General features: G+C 42.1%; 1 protein-coding gene across 4 annotated transcripts in view; it reads right to left on the bottom strand.

Annotated features, from left to right (window-relative positions):
- TCF12 (transcription factor 12) overlaps positions 1-21,134 on the bottom strand; it is a 954,287-nt gene that overhangs the window by 303,818 nt on the left and 629,335 nt on the right. The window lies entirely within an intron of this gene.

Below are 21,134 nucleotides of genomic sequence, written 5' to 3'. Positions count from 1 at the left end.
GTTGACAACATGCCAGAACATCAAAAACTGTACACCCATATCAGGAATATAACAGAATATAAACCAAATGGGGATAATGATTGTAATCAATTAAACTGTTAACATTATCTCTGTTAAACAACATATTTGCTTAAAGGAAACACATAATCATCATCATTATATACAGTGTGGACGTTCCCAACACCAACGTCTCACTATAGATTGATTAGAGGTCACACATTTAATGGATGATTTATGATTATATTACATGAGCAGAAAACAAGCACTATGAAGTGCACATCAGATACTTCATTATCAGTAACATTAGTATTGAGGATGATTAAAAGGTTTTTCATGAATTATACTACGTCAGGGTTAGTTGGTGAAAACTATGAGTTGTAATCAAGAAGCTACTTTCTTGCTCACAAGGTCAGCATTTACCAAAATGCCAGATTTTCCTACTCATACTTAAAAGGACAGTCTCCACCACAATTTTTATTATTTAAAAAGATAGATAATACTTTTATTACCCCTTTCCCAGTTTTGCATAACTAACACAGTTATATTAATACACTTATTACCTCTGTGATTACCTTGTATCTAAGCCTCTGTAGACTGCACCCTTATTTCAGTTCTTTTGACAGACTTGCATTTTAGCCAATCAGTGCTGACTCTTAGGTAACTCCACGGTCGTGAGCAATATGTTATCAATATGGCACACATGAACTAACGCCCTCTAGTTGTGAAAATAATTCCAAAATGCATTCAGATAACAGGTGGCCTTCAAGGGCTAAGACATTAACATATGAGCCTTCTAGGTCTAGCTTTCAACTAAGAATATGAAGAGAACAAAGTAAATTTGATGATAAAAGTATACTAGAGAGTTGTTTAAAATTACATGCCCTATCTGAATTATGAAAGTTTATTTTTGACTAGACTGTCCCTTTAATGGACAACTATAGTGCTAAACCTTTGTTGGGTTAAACACAGCAATACAGCGTCCCTTTTGTTAAAATGAAATGGTTTAACGGATTAAAGTAAATCTCAAAAAGTTTATTTAAAATCTAAGAGCCAGAAACTTTTGGACAAATTTGTATTATATAGACACACAACATAGGCCTAGAAAGAATCCAGCTAAATTTTAGGTGTGGCTGGTACCAGCCTGGCGAGGTGAAGTGAGTGGCATGGGTATCTTATGACTCAAACCCAAAATCTAATTTTAAGGTTTCAGTTGCTCCTGGCACCTGGGTTTGTCAGGCCCTCATTAACGCATGTCATTTTAACACTATAATTGCCCTTAAATAACACAATGATCTTATAAAGTGGATATTAAACACAAAATAAAAGCATCCATAAAACTTTAATTAAAAATGCTACATATATGCATATAATTTAAAAACATACTTTAATGTCTCTATAAATAAAATGCATTGATACAAGTTCAAAATGTCACATTTCCGTATACAATTTCATAAAGTAGTATCTGTCTGTGTATGTATGTATGTATGTATGTATATATATATATATATATATATATATATATATATATATATATATATATATATATATATATATATATATATATATATATATATTATATCCCCACCCAGCTATAATATAGTACAATAAAAAGGTATCGCTACTTACTGCAATATTTTGACTACTCCAATATATATAACAATGATGTATGAGAATTGTCATTATTATTTATGTATACAAAAATGGAGTGGGATCACTTGGCAACATTAACAATAAATCGGTAAATCTCCCAGATATAAAATAATATTTAATATTTGGACTGTTATTCTACTTCCAAATTAACATTAAAGTTTATTTGTATTTAGATGTAACCTAAGCTGCTGCTGCTGCATTTATACTAGGATTAGAGGTTGCTTATTCATATGTATTAGGTTTCATGGCCTGACCTTTAAATAAATATATTTAAGTTTCAGAGTACATTAAAAAATAAAAATTATGCTTACCTAATAATTTTCTTTTCTTCTGATGGAAAGAGTCCACAGCTGCATTCATTACTTTTGGGAAATAAGAACCTGGCCACCAGGAGGAGGCAAAGACACCCCAGCCAAAGGCTTAAATACTCCTCCCAGTTTCCTCATCCCCCCAGTCATTCTGCCAAGGAACAAGAAACAGTAGAAGAAATATCAGGGTGAAAGGTGCCAGAAGAATAAAATAAAGACGCCCCACATAAAATTACGGGTGGGGAGCTGTGGACTCTTTCCATCAGAAGAAAAGAAAATGATCAGGTAAGCATAATTTATGTTTTTCTTCTTAAATGGAAAGAGTCCACAGCTGCATTCATTACTTTTGGGAAAACAATTCCCAAGTTATAGAGGACACGGAGTGCCAAAACAGTAGGGTACAATAGGTGGCCCATTCTGAGGGTATCAAGCCAGAAAAACACAAACCATTCCAAACCCCGCTTCTTCAGAGCAAGGCAGAAAATTAAGAGTGAAAAAGGCCCCCCGAGGACACAGACTCATAGAAAGTCCAAAAGTCCAACCAGAGATCCCAAGCAGACTCACTGAACCAACGCTCCACCAAAAGAACCCATAGGCAGTCCCACACTCCCTGAACTAGTAAAAAATACCCAAATCCCCCAAAAAGAAAAGGATAAGGGAAGCCAACAGTATACCCAAAAGGTATGAAGATCCTCTAAAAGAACCATCTCCTGTAGACAATAAGAGCCCAAGGATCGTACAGAAGCATAAAAAATAACAGCTGAAAACCAAGTCCTTGATATCGGAACTCAGAAAAAACTGAGTAATGAAGATACAGTAGGAACCCAGTAAAAAAATGCCTGAGTCTAGAAACTCACTGTTCTTGGTACAATTCCGAGACATCCGCAAGGAAAACTGCCAACAAGGCAAATACCAAACTGTCTACCCTCCCAGACAGAGGGCACCCACCAGGCAAACTAAGATGCCGGACTAACCAAAAGTCCATTGGCCCAAAGACCTGCAAACGAACAACCGATCTCAGATCGTACCCCCAGCTGGACCAGCCCAAGCAATGGCAGATCTGAGCAGGGAAACAAGGTAACCGAGGACCGACCCACGAAAGCGAAAGAGTAGACACAGCTACTCCATCTAGAGATACTCAAGAAGGCACGAGATCCAAAGAAAACTCGTGAGCCAACCAGCTAAAGTCTCAACGTCTGCCAAGAGCCCAGTTAGGAAAGAACAACAGAAGTTGACTATTGTCTGAACCGAAGAAAAAAAACTGCTTCAATCTCCCACCCACCCACCGGAGAGCTCCCACAAAGAAACTACACCTCCGAAGAGAGGAGAGAAAGACATAGGGAACCCCCAGAAACGAGAGCATCGAGAGACAACTGCCCAAGGAACAGGAATGTCAAGAAAGAAACCAGGAGAAAACAAGGTCACTCCACTGTATCACAGAAGAGTCCCTCAGTGAAAACCCCATTGAGTCAGCGCGCCTATCAGGCGTGGAAATAAAAACCTTGCCCTTGCAACCGTCCCCCGAGAAGCCGGAACTGCCACTGACAAGGGACAAAAGGCGGCTGACCCCAGGGAACCACAGCTACCCGGCTCCAAGAAAAGCTGGCCCAAAGAAAAAGCCAGAACAAGGGCGAAGACCGAGGACCCCAGAACGCTGAACTCCCAGGTCCGACTTAGGATCTTACATCCAGTAACATCCCCCGGAGGGATCCAAAAGAAGGAGCCAAGAGCAACTCTTTGACAACCGGAAGATCAGGATAAGTCCCCTGTGCCTTAAAAAGGTTTAACTAAACCATCATGCAGGAACAGGAATCCCTAGTCCAAGAGACCGATAGACCTCCCAGGGAACATCCAGACGAAGCCGGATAACAAGAGCAAGAGCTCTACAAGTCCCAATCCAAAAGGGAAGAGACCCCCACACAGAAGAACAATGCTCTAAAAGTAGCAAGGACTCAAGGACGTATAAAGACGCTCGATAATTAGTCAACCAAGCGACATGAACACGAATGTGTTTGACCAGCACGGCTAATCAGGGATCAAGCGCTACCTCGTAAAACTACCCGAGGGAGGGAAGGCTGAAAACACCTCACCGTGGATCGAAACTGTAACTCATCAGGTTACCACGATGCCAAGCACCTTCAGAGGATAGCATTCTGATCTAGCCTTCCAGCTAATCACAAACCCCAGAAACAAGTGGACAGTGAGGTCAAGCTACCCACAGAACACTGCAGGACTCTATACCCCTCAGGATAAACCATAGGGCAGAAAAATGTGGTTGTGGGTGCCACTTAAGCAGCAATCCCTAAACCACATGAGAAAGGTCATTAGGATCTATATATTGCCAGACTACACTGTCAGATCACCTTAAGACAAACAAAATAACTCCCGAAGGGAAACCAGATCCCCGAAGGTGACCCGTCCCCAAGGAGAAACAGATAGTCCAGTAAGTTGCAAAACCAGAGACCCCCAAAGGAACAAGTTCTAAAAGGACAAATTCCAAAGCCTCCAAAAGGCTAAAACCGACCCTGACAGGCGGACCAAAAGGCGCTAGGGCCTCTATCCTTCGCACCACGTGGAAGGAATACTCCAGCTCCCCAAAAAGCGGGCATGGAGAGAGAAGCAGCATTTTCGCTGACCGGTCCCCCGAGAGATAGTTATAAAAAAACCAAAACACTCCCAAGAACCACTCGGACCCGAGAGTCCTGGTAAATGCTTAACTAGAAGCAACATAACACAAACATTATTGTGAGAAATAGGCACCCCTACCAGACCAGCTAGGCCGATAGTCTTCACGTGTCTGAAAAGTTACATGACAGCAGAACTGAATCCAAGCAGGGCCAGACCGCAACAGGGTTACCACTGCCAAACAGACTATTCTACTCTCAGAGAGAGGCAGAAAATATTTAACAGATTAACATCAAACTAATGTGTTCCAAACAACTTCAATAGAAGCAAAACCAAAAGCATCGATCCCAGAAAAAAAAGTTCCCACAGGAACTATTATAAGGAAAACCAAAAATCATACTATCGGACAAAATTAAAACAACCGGCAACCCAAAGGTTAACGCCCATAAAATGAACAGACCCGCCTAATGGAAAACCTGTTCTACAAAACTGGGAAGGATATCTTGATAACAAGATGCAGAGGAGATTATACCATCCTCCCCATGTCTAACCAGGTTGTGTCATTCGAAGAAAAAGCTACCAAGTCCCGTAATCCATAATGGTAGGGGGTCCCCCAGTAAACCCAAAAACGTATCTGAGGAAGACACTAAGGCGAGCCCGCCTGTAACGAAAAACACAGCACTCTGGAAAGGTTACTCCCTCAGGGAGCTGCATATGTCATCTCAGGTCCGAGACACCCGACATAATCGTGCATGAGCACAATCACAAACAAACATCCAGACTCTGCAGTTGAGCCAGCATCAAAAGGCGGTAGAAACAAAAATGCGCCACCACCTCCGGGGGGAACATACTCCCATCCGAGGAGGGAAAGACATAACTTGGGTTACCCGCATGTCTAGTATTAGAAGGGAGCGGTAGGGAACTCGCCTCCTGGAGGAGAGGGCCCCCTGAGGCGGAAGGCTGAGCAGTCTATTGAATCTCCGAGCTCGAGGAACAAGGAGCTCTAGAACGGCCTGAGGAACATAACTGATGGACCTGTGTCCAAGGATACGATTCACACTCATCACAGGACGAGGAGTCTGACTCAGAAAGTTGACCCGATTCAACATCAGTATCCTCCATAGTTGGATACTTAAAGTGGACTATAAAGCCAAAATAAAAATGGCACCAGACACCCCCCAATGACTGGGGCATTCACCACCTCCTGATAACCAGACCGCAGCAGACTATTACTCAGACGCCACACAGACAGGAATGCGGAAATGGGAGACACAGACGTAAAATGCCCGGTCACCAGGTGAACCGTACAGTTCAAAATAAAAAGTGCGCCCAACCGTAAGGTTGCATCACTTTGAAAGCCTATATGTTCCAAGCCACAAGCCAGAAAAACACTACACATAAGCAGGTTAAATCACATAATAAAAACATGATTAAAAAAAAAACCCTGTTCAATAATCCCCCTCATGAGATATTAACCCTCGATTCCAAGATACTAAAGGAGTCCCATTGAGACCCTGAATTTTACCTAACAAATGCTTTACAGTGCAATCAGAGAAGGTAAATGAAACGATCTTACCGGAATCCATGCCGTGAAACAGGAACGCGGCCCTTCAAGTGTGATGAATAGTAGAATCGCCTCCGCCATGGACTTGAGAGAGGACAGGTGCTGAAAGGGAGCTGTGAATACGAGTCGGGATGGTGTCGCAGGGGAAGCTCCCACTGCATCTCCGGACTCTCACTTTCGCCCAAGCCTTCACACAAGAGACTGAAAGGACTACTTAAAACTCCCTTTTCTTGTCGAAGAGTAGCACCCTCCATAAGAAACATTAATACCACCTGGGAGAAGCTTCTTTTTGCCCAATTGTACTTTTCACACAGGAAAACTTTCCTGAAGTATATCAGTCTGATCCTGCCTAAAAAGGTCAGTCCAGCCCCCAAATACCAGGCAATTCTCCTCTGAACAAGGGAAACGGCAAGCCCAGACTATGGCACAAAAAGCACAATTGGGCAAAAAGAAGCTAAGCTAGGTGGTAACCGGGCTATAGAACTAGACACTGAGCTACTGTTCATTCCTGAAAGACTGCTTCTCTTTCTGTTTCTCAATGAATATAAATCCCATGACTTCCGACCTAAACACCAAGTTAGCCTGTTATTGCACCAGGTGCAGAGATCCTCCATTGCTGTTCCATAGTCATTCATTCTTATGTACACTCCCCACACACACTTTGTGTTGCTCGCACAAGTTCTGGACAGAATTTATCAGGAGAGGATCTTATAAAGATGTAATTATAAAGATGTATATATACACACATACACGAACATGGAGGGTTGATGGGCCAGCACTCATTGTAAGAGAAAACAGAAGAAACAGAGGAAAACTTTTATACTTTTGGTGTAGTATTTACAATATTACACAGTATATTCACGATTGAACAAGAAACTTGCTCACCTTTTAACACCTCATTGATGTGAGGTATTTCATTCACATGGAGGGGAAATCAATTCCCTATCTGTGGTAATGTTGTTTTGGACCACGATTCCCTCTGAATTCTTTTCACAACTGAAACTGTTCCTTCCGGAGTTTCCATTGGAATGTAGTCTTCTTTATACCAGATAAACTTAGTTATTTATTTCACTTTTCAAATATTTATTGGAGTAAAAATATATTTTGCTTAATTATTTAGCAGATCTCTGCATTCATTTAGGTATTTAACCCTTTAAATGCAAAGCACTTTCCCACCTGGGTGCTAAGTTTTTTTTTTTATGTTTTGAAAGAAAATGTTTTAACTTTTTTTTTCCCCCCAGATCCCCAAGACTTACACTGTTGGAAAGGTTAGGTGATTACCTTTCCAACGGTGAGATACAGGCTTCTAAGCAGCATGTCCCCTGCTCCTACACTTAACATTCAACTAGATTACAAGTTTTGCGTTATGAGTGAAAAAGCATCGTTATGCTTCATAACGATGCTTTTTCCCTAACGCCGCTATTACAAGTCTTGTCAGAATAGGTGTACCGCACACCTTTTTGGCCGTAACGCAACTTCAGTACCGCACTTTAAGAAAAGTCCTTTTTCAATGGGACTCCAAAAGCGTCGGTATTACGAGTTTTGCGGTGAGGCCAAAAAGTGAAAGGTACAGCCTAAAATGACAAGATACGTATCGCCATCTAAAGTCAGTAGTTATGAGTTTTATGCTACAAAGCTGTAACATAAAACTCATAACTAAACTGTCACAAAGTGCACTAACACCCCTAAACTGAGGCCCTCTCGCATCGCATACACTATAATAAATGTATTAACCCCTAATCTGCTGCTCCCGATATTGCCGCCACTTTAAAAAAATATTAACCCCTATTCCGCCGCTTCCCGACATCGTTGTCACTATAATAAAATTATTAACCCCTAAACCGCCGCCCTCCCGCTTCACAAACACTAAACATTAACTCCTAATCTGCCGTCCGCCCACACTGCCGTTATAATAAACTTATTAACCACTAAACTGCAAGCTCCACACAACGAAATATACTATAATAAACTATTAACCCACAAACCTCTAGCCTCCCACATCACTACATAAATCTATTAACCCCTAAACCTAACCCTAACGTAACCCTAACACCCCCTGAATTAAATATAATTAAAATCAATCTAAATAAAATTTACAACTATTACCTAAATAATTCCTATTTAAAAATAAATACTTACCTATTAAATAAAACCTAAGCTAGCTACAGAATAACTAATAGTTATAATATTGTAGCTATCATAAGTTTTTTTTTATTTCACAAGTAAGTTTGTATTTATTTTAACTAGGTAGACTAGTTAGTAAATAGTTATTAACTATTTGCTAACTACCTAGTTAAAAACATAATTTATGCTTACCTGATAAATTTATTTCTCTTGTAGTGTATCCAGTCCACGGATGATCCATTACTTGTGGGATATTCTCCTTCCCAACAGGAAGTTGCAAGAGGATCACCCACAGCAGAGCTGCTATATAGCTCCTCCCCTCACTGCCATATCCAGTCATTCGACCGAAACAAGACGAGAAAGGAGAAACCATAGGGTGCAGTGGTGACTGTAGTTTAATTAAAATTTAGACCTGCCTTAAAAGGACAGGGCGGGCCATGGACTGGATACACTACAAGAGAAATAAATTTATCAGGTAAGCATAAATTATGTTTTCTCTTGTTAAGTGTATCCAGTCCACGGATCATCCATTACTTGTGGGATACCAATACCAAAGCTAAAGTACACGGATGATGGGAGGGACAAGGCAGGAACTTAAACGGAAGGAACCACTGCCTGTAGAACCTTTCTCCCAAAAACAGCCTCCGAAGAAGCAAAAGTGTCAAATTTGTAAAATTTTGAAAAGGTGTGAAGCGAAGACCAAGTCGCAGCCTTGCAAATCTGTTCAACAGAGGCCTCATTTTTAAAGGCCCAGGTGGAAGCCACAGCTCTAGTAGAATGAGCTGTAATACTTTCAGGGAGCTGCTGTCCAGCAGTCTCATAGGCTAAGCGTATTATGCTCCGAAGCCAACCCTCTGTCCAGAGTAAACGACAAACAGTGCAAATGTTTGACAAAAATCTTTAGTAGCCTGTAAGTAAAACTTCAAGGCACGGACTACGTCCAGATTATGCAAAAGACGTTCCTTCTTTGAAGAAAGATTAGGACACAATGATGGAACAACAATCTCTTGATTGATATTCCTGTTAGAAACCACCTTAGGTAAAAACCCAGGTTTGGTACGCAGAACTACCTTGTCTGAATGAAAAATCAGATAAGGAGAATCAAAATGTAAGGCAGATAACTCAGAGACTCTTCAAGCCGAGGAAATAGCCATCAAAAACAGAACTTTCCAAGATAAAAGTTTAATATCAATGGAATGAAGGGGTTCAAACGGAACTCCCTGAAGAACTTTAAGAACCAAGTTTAAGCTCCACGGGGGAGCAACAGTTTTAAACACAGGCTTAATCCTAACCAAAGCCTGACAAAATGCCTGGACGTCTGGAACTTCTGCCAGACGCTTGTGCAAAAGAATAGATAGAGCAGAGATCTGTCCTTTTAAAGAACTAGCTGATAAGCCTTTGTCCAAACCCTCTTGGAGAAAGGACAATATCCTAGGAATCCTAACCTTACTCCATGAGTAACTCTTGGATTCACACCAATAAAGATATTTAAGCCATATCTTATGGTAGATTTTCCTAGTGACAGGCTTCCGAGCCTGTATTAAGGTATCAATGACTGACTCGGAGAAGCCACGCCTTGATAGAATCAAGCGTTCAATCTCCATGCAGTCAGTCTCAGAGAAATTAGATTTGGATGATTGAAAGGACCTTGTATTAGAAGGTCCTGCCTCAGAGGCAGAGTCCATGGTGGAAGAGATGGCATGTCCACTAGGTCTGCATACCAGGTCCTGCGTGGCCACGCAGGCGCTATCAGAATCACCGATGCTCTCTCCTGTTTGATTTTGGCAATCAGTCGAGGGAGCAGAGGAAACGGTGGAAACACATAGGCCAGGTTGAAGAACCAAGGAGCTGCTAGAGCATCTATCAGCGTTGCTCCCGGGTCCCTGGACCTGGATCCGTAACAAGGAAGCTTGGCGTTCTGGCGAGACGCCATGAGATCCAGTTCTAGTTTGCCCCAAAGATGGACCAGTTGAGCAAACACCTCCGGATGGAGTTCCCACTCCCCCGGATGAAAAGTCTGACGACTTAGAAAATCCGCCTCCCAGTTCTCTACGCCTGGGATGTGGATCGCTGACAGGTGGCAAGAGTGAGACTCTGCCCAGCGAATTATCTTTGAGACTTCTAACTTCGCTAGGGAACTCCTGGTTCCCCCTTGATGGTTGATGTAAGCCACAGTCATGATGTTGTCCGACTGAAATCTGATGAACCTCAGTGTTGCTAACTGAGGCCAAGCTAGAAGAGCATTGAATATTGCTCTTAACTCCAGAATATTTATTGGGAGGAGTTTCTCCTCCTGAGTCCACGATTCCTGAGCCTTCAGGGAGTTCCAGACTGCGCCCCAACCTAGAAGGCTGGCATCTGTTGTTACAATCGTCCAATCTGGCCTGCGAAAGGTCATACCCTTGGACAGATGGACCCGTGAAAGCCACCAGAGAAGAGAATCTCTGGTCTCTTGATCCAGATTAAGGGGACAAATCTGAGTAATCCCCATTCCACTGACTTAGCATGCATAATTGCAGCGGTCTGAGATGCAGGCGCGCAAATGGCACTATGTCCACTGCCGCTACCATTAAGCCAATTACTTCCATGCACTGAGCCACTGACGGGCGTGGAATGGAATGAAGGACACGGCAAGCATTTAGAAGTTTTGATAACCTGGACTCCGTCAGGTAAATTTTCATTTCTACAGAATCTATAAGAGTCCCTAGGAAGGAGACTCTTGTGAGTGGTGATAGAGAACTCTTTTCCACGTTCACTTTCCACCCATGCGACCTCAGAAATGCCAGAACTATCTCTGTATGAGACTTGGAAATTTGAAAGCTTGACGCCTGTATCAGGATGTCGTCTAGATACGGAGCCACCGCTATGCCTCGCGGTCTTAGAACCGCCAGAAGTGAGCCCAGAACCTTTGTAAAAATTCTCGGGGCAGTGGCCAACCCGAAGGGAAGAGCTACAAATTGGTAATGCTTGTCTAGAAAGGCAAACCTTAGGCGCGATGATGATCTTTGTGAATCGGTATGTGAAGGTAGGCATCCTTTAAGTCCACTGTGGTCACGTACTGACCCTCTTGGATCATGGGTAGGATGGTCCGAATAGTTTCCCTTTTGAATGATGGAACTCTGAGGAATTTGTTTAAGATCTTTAGATCCAAGATTGGTCTGAAGGTTCCCTCTTTCTTGGGAACCACAAACAGATTTGAATAAAATCCCTGTCCTTGTTCCGTCCGGGGAACTGGATGGATCACTCCCATTACTAGGAGGTCTTGCACACAGCTTAGGAATGCCTCTTTCTTTATATGGTTTGCTGATAACCTTGAAAGATGAAATCTCCCTTGTGGAGGAGAAGCTTTGAAGTCCAGAAGATATCCCTGAGATATGATCTCCAACGCCCAGGGATCCTGAACATCTCTTGCCCACGCCTGGGCGAAGAGAGAAAGTCTGCCCCCCACTAGATCCGTTTACGGATAGGGGGCCGTTCCTTCATGCTGTCTTGGGGGCAGCAGCAGGCTTTCTGGCCTGCTTGCCCTTGTTCCAGGACTGGTTAGGTTTCCAGGCCTGTCTGGAATGAGCAACAGTTCCCTCTTGTTTTGAAGCGGAGGAAGTTGATGCTGCTCCTGCCTTGAAATTTCGAAAGGCACGAAAATTAGACTGTTTGGCCTTTGATTTGGCCCTGTCCTGAGGAAGGGTATGACCCTTACCTCCAGTAATGTCAGCAATAATTTCCTTCAAGCCAGGCCCGAATAAGGTCTGCCCCTTGAAAGGAATGTTGAGTAATTTAGACTTTGAAGTCACGTCAGCTGACCAGGATTTAAGCCATAGCGCCCTACACGCCTGGATGGCGAATCCGGAATTCTTAGCCGTTAGTTTAGTCAAATGAACAATGGCATCAGAAACAAATGAGTTAGCTAGCTTAAGTGTTCTAAGCTTGTCAATAATTTCATTCAATGGAGCTGTCTGGATGGCCTCTTCCAGGGCCTCAAACCAGAATGCCGCCGCAGCAGTGACAGGCGCAATGCATGCAAGGGGCTGTAAAATAAAACCTTGATGAATAAACATTTTCTTAAGGTAACCCTCCAATTTTTTATCCATTGGATCTGAAAAAGCACAACTGTCCTCAACCGGGATAGTGGTACGCTTTGCTAAAGTAGAAACTGCTCCCTCCACCTTAGGGACCGTCTGCCATAAGTCCCGTGTAGTGGCGTCTATTGGAAACATTTTTCTAAATATAGGAGGTGGGGAAAAGGGCACACCGGGTCTATCCCACTCCTTGCTAATAATTTCTGTAAGCCTTTTAGGTATAGGAAAAACGTCAGTACACACCGGCACCGCATAGTATCTATCCAGCCTACACAATTTCTCTGGAATTGCAACTGTGTTACAGTCATTCAGAGCAGCTAATACCTCCCCAAGCAGTACACGGAGGTTCTCAAGCTTAAATTTAAAATTAGAAATCTCTGAATCAGGTTTCCCCGAGTCAGAGATGTCACCCACAGACTGAAGCTCTCCGTCCTCATGTTCTGCATACTGTGACGCAGTATCAGACATGGCTCTAACAGCATTTGCGCGCTCTGTATCTCTCCTAACCCCAGAGCTATTGCGCTTGCCTCTTAATTCAGGCAATCTAGATAATACCTCTGACAGGGTATTATTCATGATTGCAGCCATGTCCTGCAAGGTAATCGCTATGGGCGTCCCTGATGTAATTGGCGCCATATTAGCGTGCGTCCCCTGAGCGGGAGGCGAAGGGTCTGACACGTGGGGAGAGTTAGTCGGCATAACTTCCCCCTCGACAGAACCCTCTGGTGATAATTCTTTTATAGATAAAGACTGATCTTTACTGTTTAAGGTGAAATCAATACATTTAGTACACATTCTCCTATGGGGCTCCACCATGGCTTTCAAACATAATGAACAAGTAGGTTCCTCTGTGTCAGAAATGTTTAAACAGACTAGCAATGAGACTAGCAAGCTTGGAAAACACTTTAAAACAAGTTTACAAGCAATATAAAAAAACGTTACTGCGCCTTTAAGAAACACAAATTTTCCCAAATTTTGAAATAACAGTGATAAAATGCAGTTACACTAACAAAATTTTTACAGTGTATGTAATAAGTTAGCAGAGCATTGCACCCACTTGCAAATGGATGATTAACCCCTTAATACCAAAAACGGAATAACAAATGACAAAAACGTTTTTTAAACAGTCACAACAACTGCCACAGCTCTACTGTGGCTTTTTACCTCCCTCAATACGACTTTTGAAGCCTTTTGAGCCATTCAGAGAAGTCCTGGATCATGCAGGAAGAAGCTGGATGTCTGTGTCTGTAATTTTTGCTGTGCAAAAAAACGCTAAAATAGGCCCCTCCCACTCATATTACAACAGTGGGAAGCCTCAGGGAACTGTTTCTAGGCAAAATTCAAGCCAGCCATGTGGAAAAAAACTAGGCCCCAATAAGTTTTATCACCAAACATATGTAAAAAAACGATTAAACATGCCAGCAAACGTTTTAAAATACACTTTTATAAGAGTATGTATCTCTATTAATAAGCCTGATACCAGTCGCTATCACTGCATTTAAGGCTTTACTTACATTACTTCGGTATCAGCAGCATTTTGTAGCAAATTCCATCCCTAGAAAAATATTTTAACTGCACATACCTTATTACAGGAAAACCTGCACGCTATTCCCCCTCTGAAGTTACCTCACTCCTCAGAATATGTGAGAACAGCAAAGGATCTTAGTTACTTCTGCTAAGATCATAGAACACGCAGGCAGATTCTTCTTCTAAATACTGCCTGAGATAAACAGTACACTCCGGTACCATTTAAAAATATCAAACTTTTGATTGAAGAAATAAACTAAGTATAAAACACCACAGTCCTCTTACGACCTCCATCTTAGTTGAGAGTTGCAAGAGAATGACTGGGTATGGCAGTGAGGGGAGGAGCTATATAGCAGCTCTGCTGTGGGTGATCCTCTTGCAACTTCCTGTTGGGAAGGAGAATATCCCACAAGTAATGGATGATCCGTGGACTGGATACACTTAACAAGAGAAATAAATACAGTTACCTGTAAAATAAAACCTAACCTGCCTCACACTAAAACCTAACATTAAAATAAAATGAAATAAATTAAATTAATCAAATACAATTATCTAAATTGCAAACAAAATAAACACTAAATTACACAAAATAAAAAACGAAATTATCAAAAATAAAAACGAATTACTCTTAATCTAATAGCCTCCCAAAATAAAAAAAAACCTAGCCTACACTAAACTGCCAATGGCCCTTAAAAGGTCCTTTTGCGGGGCATTGCCCCAAAGAAATCAGCTCTTTTACCTGTAAAAAAAAAATACAATCAACCCCCCAACAGTAAAACCCACCACCCACCCCCCAAACTCCCCCAAATAAAAACCTATCTAAATAAATCTAAGCTAATCATTCCCCCGAAAAGGGCATTTGGATGGGCATTGCCCTTAAAAGGGCATTTAGCTCTTTTACATTGCCCAAACCCTAAGCTAAAAATAAAACCCACCCAATAAACCCTTGAAAAAACCTAACACTAACCCCCCGACGATCCACTTACAGCTTTTAAAGACTGGACATCCATTCTCATCCAGGCGGCAGAAGTCTTCATCCAAGTGGGCCGAAGTCCTCATCGAAGCCGGCAGAAGTCTTCATCCAGACGACATCTTCTATCTTCATCCATCTGGCGCGGAGCGGGTCCATCTTCCAGACATCCGGCGCAGAGCATCCTCTTCTTCCGATGGTCAACGTAGAATGAAGTTTCCCTTTAAGTTACGTCATCCAAGATGGCGTCCCTTACATTTCGATTGACTGATAGAATTCTATCAGCCAACAGGATTGAGCTCGCATTCTATTGGCTGATTGGATCAGCCAATAGGATGAAAGCTCAATCCTATTGGCTGATTGCAACAGCCAATAGGATTTTTTCCCCTTATAATTCCTATTGACAATCGGAATGTGAGGGACGCCATCTTGGATGACGTACCTTATAGGGAAACTTCATTCTACGTTGACCATCGGAAGAATAGGATGCTTCGAGACGGATGTCTTGCAGATGGACCCGCTCCACGCCGGATGGATGAAGATGCCGTCTGGATGAAGACCTCTGCCAGCTTCCATGAGGATTTCGGCCCGCTTGGATGAAGACTTCTGCCGCCTGGATGAGGATGGATGTCCGGTCTTTAAAAGCTGTAAGTGGATCATCGGGGGTTAGTGTTAGGTTTTTTTAAGGGTGTATTGGGTGGGTTTTATTTTTAGCTTAGGGTTTGGGTAGTAAAAGAGTTAAATGCCCTTTTAAGGGCAATGCCCATCCAATTGCCCTTTTCAGGGCAATGGTTAGCTTAGGTTTATTTAGATAGATTTTTATTGGGGGGGGTTTGGTTGTGTGGGTGGTGGGTTTTACTGTTGGGGGGTTGTTTGTATTTTGTTTTACAGGTAAAAGAGCTGATTTCTTTGGGGCAATGCCCCGCAAAAGGCCCTTTTAAGGATCATTGGCAGTTTAGTGTAGGCTAGGGTTTTTTTTTTTTTGGGGGGGGGGTGCTTTTTTATTTTGATAGGGCTATTAGATTAGGAGTAATTCGTTTTTTTTTTTTTTTTTTTTTTTAATAATCTTTATTGAGGTTCTCAGAGAGGCAAACAAGCAATTATCATCAAGTTATAACACATAACACACCAATTATTTGCAGCATGTATCAAAAATAAACATACATATAAGCAGTCCAATCTAGCGCTCATGTTTTCTCATTTTTTTTTCTTCAAGATATTTCCCTTAAAGAGCATTAAAGACTGCATGGACCCAATTATTTGTGTAAGAGTTGTATAGGGAAATATAACAATATAAACATCAAATGTACACTGAACACAACAACCTGTTTTTAGAATAGCTCAACAGGTTGGTAACAAAATAAGTATATTTTTACGGTTGCGGTATAAGAGAGGTAAACCACTTAAGTAGTCCTTCACCACTGGAAGGCACATTATATGGGGGGCGGGGAGGTGATTATGCAAATGTGGCAGGTAAGGGAGATGGTTTGTTCTATCATGGCGCAATAATAAAGCAAGCTACAATATTACACTTATACGCATATGGGTTACTAGAAAGGCAATATAAAGGGGTTGATTAGATACTGAACTGTCTGGCAACATGGAACCTTAAATTTAAGATCATTTGCTAAAACATGGCTTATGCAACTCAGTTGAAATGTCATAAGTAAGGGACCATAAATAAGCAAACCTGCCCGTAAAAGATTTAACTAAACCACAAGGTCAAAGAAGTTACCACCAGAGTGTACTTTTTTCAGACAAACATCCAGTCCAAGAACTGGCTATAAAATACTGTAGATGCCTGTTATTAACATCTAACCCAGACATAAAAATTAACCCAATATTTTCCCCAACCAAGCAGTCTCACAAATGGTTATAGGTGGTCTATGTAAAGCTGTCACTTAGTATCCGCCATGCTATTGACAAATCAATCGGCATAGAAGATAACATGTCCGCTGTATCCTATGCCCCTCTTCTCCACCTGGGCTTCAAGCTTGTGGTATGTCTTTGCAATATGTCCCTCAGGGATGGTATGCCAGGAGAGACAAGGTAAGTAGCAATATCTCTGTATAGGGGAAAGATGTTGCAATGCCATCCGAACTTGTAGATACGTTAGAGAAAGACTGAGGACAACCAGATAACAGCCAGTGTTCGTAATATCCAAACACTCTGTAGTTTTCCGAGATTTATGGCCTGCCTTGTTTCCCATCTGATCTGCATGTGCGGAGTCCACTCCTGTGCGAACTCTGGGGATCGCGACAGATATTGTATCCTCAGAGGTAATCCCCTCAGCCTCACAAAAAGTCTCCGTCTCAGCTGTTGTAGAGCTAGAAGTGCACGGGAAATGCCGGGGCCCCAAGGCAACCCCGTCAGAGATATTCACTACAGCTGAGTCTTGAAGCCTCCCTGTCGCTAGCCCGCAGCTTTCTCCCAGATCAGCGGTACCATGCAAAACTGTAAGAAGTTTTCTCTGGTGGCAGGTTAGGAGTCTTTCAACCTCAGCAAGTATCCAGCGGGCATCTGCCTTAGCTTCTGTGCTCCCACGAGGGAGATAAAATGGCCGCCTTAGAGATTTCTGAGTAGATCCCCTACTACGATTAGCACACAAATAGCCTAGGCGAGTAACTTCCAGATAACCTATGAGGCTTTAGATAGGTAATCTAGTTATGATACAAGCTATGAGTTGATTAAAATCTAGTTTTATGTCTCTATAGGCTAGAGATGTTCCGGAGCTCTGAGAACTTGCGACTTCTCCTGTGCGTTGTTGGCTCCACCCCCCCTAATTCGTTTTTATTTTTGATAATTTGCTTTTTTATTTTGTGTAATTTAGTGTTTATTTTGTTTGTAATTTAGATAATTGTATTTGATTAACCCCTTAACGACCGAGGACGTGCAGGGTACGTCCTCAAAAAAAAGGCAGTTAATGCCTGAGGACGTACCCTGCACGTCCTCGGTGTGGAAAGCAGCTGGAAGCGATCCTGCTCGCTTCCAGCTGCTTTCCGGTTATTGCAGTGATGCCTCGATATCGAGGCATCCTGCAATAACCATTTGTAGCCATCCGATGCAGAGAGAGCCACTCTGTGGCCCTCTCTGCACCGGACATTAACGGCTACGTTTGAGGGTGGATAGGAGCCGGTGTGGGAGGCGGGTGGCGGCCATCGATGGCCCCGGATGATGCTGAGGGGGGCGGGATCGGGGGCGGGAATGCCCGGGGGGCGCGCACGGGCGCGCGCGCGTGCACGGGGGGTGGGGGCGGGCGCGTGCACGGGAGGGAGCGGGTGGGAACCGCTGCACTACAGAAAAAGTACCATTAAAATTTACTAAAAAGGGGAAATAAAGTTGGCAGTAAAAAGATCAGGCAGGTGGTGGGGGTTGGTCTGTGGGGGGGGGGGAAGCTACACTACAGAAACTAAAAATAAAAACAAAAAAAAAACGTTTTATTTTGCAAAATGGGTACTGGCAGACAGCTGCCAGTACCCAAGATGGCCCCCAATAAGGCAGATGGGGAGGATTAGAGAGCTGTTTGGGGGGATCAGGGAGGTTGGGGGCTAAGGGGGGATGCTACACCCCCAGCATATGTAAATATGCTTTAAAAAAATAAAAATAAAAATAAAAAAACCTTTTAATTTAGTACTGGCAGACTTTCTGCCAGTACTTAAGATGGCGGAGACAATTGTGGGGTGGGGGAGGGAAGGGAGCTGTTTGGGAGGGATCAGGGGGTCTGATGTGTCAGGTGGGAGGCTGATCTCTACACTAAAGCTAAAATTAACCCTGCAAGCTCCCTACAAACTACCTAATTAACCCCTTCACTGCTAGCCATAATACACGTGTGATGCGCAGCAGCATTTAGCGGCCTTCTAATTACCAGAAAGCAACGCCAAAGTCATATATGTCTGCTATTTCTGAACAAAGGGGATCCCAGAGAAGAATTTACAACCATTTGTGCCATAATTGCACAAGCTATTTGTAAATAATTTCAGTGAGAAACCTAAAATTGTGAAAAATTCAACGTTTTTTTTAATTTGATCGCATTTAGCGGTAAAATGGTGGCATGCAATATACCAAAATGGGCCTTGATCAATACTTTGGGTTGTCTGCTACACTACACTAAAGCTAAAATTAACCCTATAAGCTCCCTACAAGCTCCCTAATTAACCCCTGCACTACTGGGCATAATACACGTGTGGTGCGCAGCGGCATTTAGCGGCCTTCTAATTACCAAAAAGCAATGCCAAAGCCATATATGTCTGCTATTTCTGAACAAAGGGGATCCCAGAGAAAAATTTACAACCATTTATGCCATAATTGCACAAGCTGTTTGTAAATAATTTCAGTGAGAAACCGAAAGTTTGTGAAAAAGTGAACGACTTTTTGTATTTGATCGCATTTGGCGGTGAAATGGTGGCATGAAATATACCAAAATTGGCCTAGATCAATACTTTGGGATGTCTTCTAAAAAAATATATATACATGTCAAGGGATATTCAGGGATTCCTGAAAGATATCAGTGTCCCAATGTAACTAGCGCTAGTCTTGAATAAAATGGTTTGGAAATAGCAAAGTGCTACTTGTATTTATGGCCCTATAACTTGCAAAAAAAAGCAAAGAACATGTAAACATTGGGTATTTCTAAACTCAGGACAAAATTTAGAAAATATTTAGCATGGGTGTTTTTTTGTGGTTGTAGATGTGTAACAGATTTTGGGGGTCAAAGTTAGAAAAAGTGTTTTTTTTCTATTTTTTTCTCATATTTTATAAAAAAAATTATAATAAATTATAAGATATGATGAAAATAATGGTATCTTTGGAAAGTCCATTTAATGGCGAGAAAAACGGTATATAATATGTGTGGGTACAATAAATGAGCAAGAGGAAAATTACAGCTAAACACAAACACCACAAAAATGTAAAAATAGCCTTGGTCCCAAACGGACAGAAAATGGAAAAGTGCTGCGGTCATTAAGGGGTTAATTTAATTTATTTTATTGTAATGTTAGCTTTTAGTGTAAGGTAGGTTAGGTTTTATTTTACAGGTAACTTTGCATTTTTTTTAGCTAGGTAGTTATTAAATAGTTAAGAACTATTTACTAACTAGTCTACCTAGGTAAAATAAATACAAACTTACCTGTGAAATAAAAAATAAAACATAAGCTAGCTACAACAGAACTATTAGTTATATTGTAGCTAACTTTTATTTCACAGGTAAGTATGTATTTAATTTTAAATATGAATTAATTAGTTAATAATTGAAAGTTTTATTTAGATTGATTTTAATTATATTTAAGTTAGGGGGTGTTAGGGTTATGCTTAGGGTTACGTTAGGGTTAGGTTTAGAGGTTAATATATTTACTTAGTGTTAGTGATGTTAAAGGCCAGAGGTTTAGGGGTTAATAACTTTAGTATAGTGGCGGCGACATTGGGGGCAGCAGATTAGGGGTTAATAACTAATGTAGGTGGCGGCGATGTTAAGGACGGCAGATTAGGGGGTAATAAGTGTATTTAGGTGGCGGCAATATAGGGAGAAGCAGATTAGGGGTTAATAGTTTTATGTAGGTGGTGAAAATGTTAGGTGCAGCAGATTAGAGGTCTTTAGACGTGGTTTTTATGTTAGGTTTAAACATAACTTTTTCGTTCCCCATAGACATCAATGGGGCTGCGTTACAGAGCTTTTTATTTCCTTGATCGCAGGTGTTATGCTTTTTTTTTGCCGGCTCTCCTCATTGATGTCTATGGGGAAATCATGCACGAGCACGTCAAAGCAGCGCTTGTATTTGGGTGAAGCATGGAGCTCAACGCCACTATATCGCCGGCGCAAGCCTGCTTTTTCAGAACTTGTAATAGCAGCGCTATAGGGAGGTTAAATACCGCCCGACGCCCCCGCGAGATATTGCAGTACCCACTAGTAGAGGATGTCTTTCGATCGTGGGACAGGGCTCTCAGGACTGGGAGCAAATTGTCAACAGCGATATCACCGCTGATCCCAATACGTGAAAATCCAGGGCTTGATTTGGCATCTGGAGTTCGGGGTCCGAGCTCGCTATACCCGTTAGCAACGGCTACTATCTCGAACGCCTTTCGTCAGGAGAAGACCAAGACTCAGGAAGAATTGGCGGAATGGGACCAGGAGATGTTCTCCTCGTGGTTCAGAGTGGCACAGCTTCATCACTTCATTGGAGGACTGGGAGATAGGGGGTCTTTGACAAGGTCCAGGACTCCGTTTGAGTTACTCTGCACTGCATCTACTATCCCAAAACGCCTAATTTCACTCTTGTACAAGATGCTTTTGAATG

Source organism: Bombina bombina, chromosome 6 (genome assembly GCF_027579735.1).
Source record: "Bombina bombina isolate aBomBom1 chromosome 6, aBomBom1.pri, whole genome shotgun sequence".
NCBI lineage: Eukaryota > Metazoa > Chordata > Amphibia > Anura > Bombinatoridae > Bombina > Bombina bombina.
The sequence above is the reverse complement of the archived record's forward strand: the minus strand, read 5'-3'. Positions and strand labels throughout refer to the sequence as shown.